Raw genomic sequence first — 4,699 nt, 5'->3', positions numbered from 1 at the left:
TGTAACACCTCGTATTTTATTATGTTGGATAAAATTCTTTTAATTGCTACTTTGTATTTAATTACGTTGGTTAACGATTTATATATTATTTTCTCAGCTAATTAATTAATTTCATTATAATTCATTACGTTAAATTTAATAATTATTAATAAGTTCTTTTAAAAGTTAGCTCGAGTTTGTTTAGCTGACTTTTTATGGGTTCACGTAAATAGTTTTATTTATTTAATAATATTTTTGCTTCTTTCCGAGTTCCTTTTATCGAAGTCGAGCTAAGTGGGCTCCAGACGGATCTGAGAAGAATTGTCCAGTTAGCTATTTCGAGTTTGTTCCGCTAAATTAGCAAATATCTTTAAATTCGCTAATTTAGTAAAAATCGTTACTAATTCTGATTCGAGCTGGTTTCGTATTATTTCCCCTAACTAGCTGAGTTTGTTTTATTTTCACTCATTAAATTTATTTATTATTGATTTCGTTTCATTTCTCGGACTTTCTAAAATTGGTTTAATTTAACTCGAGACGATTTTAGAAACTGGCAAAATTACTTAACGATGAAGAAACGTACGTATAATAAATAGCAGGCTGGCAGGTTGCTGTCTCATTTTTCACTCCCTCACGTCTCTCCTTTCTTCTTCTTCGTTCTGTTTCCTTCTTTACGTATTTTTTTCTTTCTTTTTTTTTGAAATTTGATCTGTTAATCGACGTCGGTGCTTCGTTTCTCATCCGTTTTCAACTATTTTTGTTCCATAGCACTCCTCTCGTCGTTCTCGTCATTCCATTGGGCTGAGATATACGGTCTGGTACACGAATTTTACATCATGGAGGACTAGTTCGCTCACAAAAAGGTAACAATGACAGGTTACTCAATATTACTTGTAAAATATGTTTATTTCAAATGCTGGTTAGTCTGTTTTATAGTTGAGACGGTGTATAATTATATATAGGGATCATTATGGATGTTAATTAGTTTGTTGAATAATTGAGACGGTGTATACTGATATGTGGAGATGATTGAGACGGTGTATACTGACCTGTAGGGATCATTTGGGATGCTAACTAGTAAGTGGTATATTTAAGACGGTGTATGCTGACATGTATGGATTGTCTTGGGTGCTAATTGGTGTGTTTTATAGTTGAGACGGTGTATACTGACATGTAGGGATTGTTTTGGGATGCTATTTGGGATCCTGTTTATTTTGTGGTATATTTAAGACGGTGTATATTGGCGTGTAAGGATCGGTTTTGGATACTAGTTAGTCTGTTGTATAGTTGAGACGGTTTATATTTACATGTAGAGATTGTTGGATACTAGTTAGAGTATTGTATAGTTGAGACGGCGTATATACAGGTAGGGATTGTTTTGGATGCGGTTTTGATAAAAGAAAATGGTATATTATTTTGTGGACTTGTCTGGCTATATTTGTACTTTGTTGCAGGTGCGATGGTAAGCATTATGGGCCGTATATGTACTTTAATTATGTTGGAACAAGTAAGAGATGCTAGATAGATTGGTCGGCCAATACATGGTGATATTTTCATATTTAAGTGTGTTTATTCTCATTCCCGTATTGTGTGGTTGTTTTCACCTTTGGATTGTATGGTTAGTCCATGCTAGATATATAAGTACAGTGGCTCTAAGTGTGTGTGTCATTCTATACTAGTGGTAATCAATCTCATTTGTTACGATCGTTTTAATTCGGATCCTAGCTCATGTGTCGTGGACTAGGTGGCCGGATTGAAGTTACTCTGCCGTGGTTATGTGGTGTAGCCCGGTTACGAGTCTCGGGGTTACGGGAAGTTACCGTAGCCGTTGAATCGGATACGTGTTGTATTCCGAGAGTATAGTCTTAGGGTTCTGAAAGGTCGGTCTTGTACTTAAGCTAGGACCTTTATATCGGCTATGTGTTGTAGTCCGATGATTGTCGGGGTATGTGTTGTATCCCGAGAGCGTGATGCTATTTAGCTGTCCTACCGGGAGATCGCGGTTTACTCTTTATGGTTGATTTAACATTTGTACATTGACAGTAGTCCAGTACGTCATTTTGGTCATGGGTTGTCCTCGTGCTTCCTTTACTACGATGTCGTTTTTGGTCGTAGTAAAGTGGGACACGTTTTGGTTGTTTCAGTTCCGTTATTACATGATTTATTTATCTTATTTATCTTTTCTATGTTGTATGTGTTTTGTATTGTACTTATGTTATTACATTGTAATATGGCTTAAGGATACCTGAGTTACTCCTCACTGACTGTGACATTCATTTTTATGAATGACAGGTGACAAGTCGGTGGTATATGCTAGGGGTTACAGGACGAGTGGCTAGCGAGCGTTGCTGAGGCAACGATATACCCTTTTGATTATCGTTCGTTATTGCATTTCTGGAAATTTGGAAGGATCCGAGATCCCTTGTATATTTGTGTTTGTATTATGTATTTATTTTGTAAATTTAGCAATTAGGTCTAGTTTTGAAAGGTTTTCAGTGAACTCCGCGGCCATGCCTTGAAGTTTTAATAACTTACGTATTTTCCGCTGCTAATTATATGTGTATGTTTTTGTATAACCGCGGGGGTTCACACAATTTAATTATCTATAAATATCAAAATATTTCAACAAATATAACGGAAACTATACTCTATTTAAAGCATTTTTCGCAATAAAGGTAATGATTTACATTTTAGAATTTTTATCAAAAAAAAAAATTATATAAATTTTAAATAGAATCACCGTAATTGTTATTTGTAATTTTATAATACATTTATTAAACTCTAATTAATACTTTGCTGAGATTTATATATAGAGTAATAAGATCATGTAAGTCCTCCTCTTACATGTGAGTCCATAAGTCTCATTGTGAGCCTTTGGATCTTGAAAATGAAGGGGTAGGATGAAACACAAAAAAGAGGGTTAATCCTCTAATTTTGCTCTCTTCCTCTAATTTTCTCATTAACTCCATTACTTCTCATCACTAATCATTCACCTCTCATTATCACATCTCCTCATTCTCTCTCTATATCTCACTCCTCCATATTCTCTAAAAAAAAAAACCCAAAAAACCAAACAAATAAAAAACCCAAAAAATCCAAATAAATCATTTACTCATTTATTCCTCATTCACCATCCACCTACCACTACCCACCGGACACCATCACAGTCGCCAACCCCGCCACCGCCGCCGTCACCACCGCCGCCACGACGTCATTTTTTTTTTCGTTTTTTTTTTTTTTAAAAAAAAAAAAACTTGATGTTTAGGTGTTGTTTTTATTTTTTTTGTTGCTTTTTTTTCTCATATATCGTCTTGCTATATAATATTGTTTCAAATTTGTGAGTTTTTTTATTTTAATCTTAGATCTACGAAAATAGATCAATTTTCATTGACCCGTTTTTTTTTTCAATTTTGATGTTTTGGTCTTTTTTTTTTTCCGGTTATTGGCATTCTTACAAATTATAGTTTGATTTTAGTACTAAATCTATTAATTATGAAATCTTTTTGTTTACTTTTTTTTCACTAGATCTTTGATTTGTTTTACCATTTTTCAGATTTGATTTTTTAAATCTCATTTTTTACTTTTTTTTCTTGTTGATATCACTTTTTACCGTTAAAATTACACTTTTTTCGGTTAAAATCACAGTTTTTTTCCTATTAAAATTACACTTTTTTCGGTTAAAATTACACTTTTTTCTGTTAAAATTACACTTTTTTTCCTGTTAAAATTACACTTTTTAACGTTAAAATTACACTTTTTTCCGTTAAAATTACACTTTCTTTCTTTAAAATTACACTTTTTCCTTAAAGTTACATTTATCTCTATTATTAAAGTTACACCTATCTCTACTAAGATTACCCTCTCAATGACTAAAGTTACGCTTTTGGATTAAAGTTAGACCAATTTGGACTGAAGTTACACAAATTTGGACTAAAATTACACAATTTGGACTAACTAATAGAGTTATTTGTAATTTACACAATTTGGACTAAAGATACACAAATTTGGACTATAGTTATACAATTTGGATTAAAATTACACTTTTATGGACTAAAATTACACTTCCGTGGACTAAAATTACACTTCCGTAGACTAAGTTATACATTTGTGGATTAAAGTTACACATTTGTGGACTAAAATTACACTCATAAAACGATAAAAGATATACATTATCAATGTACTAAAGTTATACTTTAGTGGACAATGATTGAAATTGCACAATCTCAATGACTCAAAATAAATGAATTGTGTAACTTTAGTCCAAATTGTGTATTTTTACACTTGATTTAGTCGTAAATAATGTTATATTAATTCAAATTTATTCGTAAATGGTGTATTTTCTGTCCAAAATTTTATTTTTAGTCCAAATTTAGTCGTAAATAGTGTATTTTTAGTCCAAATTTTGTATTTCCAGTCCAAAATTGTATAATTTTAGCTCAAATTTAGTTGTAAATATTATATTTTTAGTCCAAATTTAGTCGTAAATAACTCCATTAGTTAGTCCAAATTGTTCAAATAGTCCAAATTGTCCAAATTAGTTAGTCCAAATTGTCCAAATTAGTTTGTCCAAATTAGTTTGTCCAAATTGTTCAAATAGTTCAAATTAGTCTGTCTAACTTTAGGTAAAGAGTGTAACTTTAGTCATTGAGAGGGTAAACTTAATAGAGATAAGTGTAACTTTAACAGAAAAAAGTGTAATTTTAACATAAAAAAGTGTAAT

This window comes from Silene latifolia, chromosome X, assembly GCF_048544455.1.
Source record: "Silene latifolia isolate original U9 population chromosome X, ASM4854445v1, whole genome shotgun sequence".
In the NCBI taxonomy this organism is placed as follows: domain Eukaryota; kingdom Viridiplantae; phylum Streptophyta; class Magnoliopsida; order Caryophyllales; family Caryophyllaceae; genus Silene; species Silene latifolia.
This window is presented reverse-complemented; position numbering follows the sequence as displayed.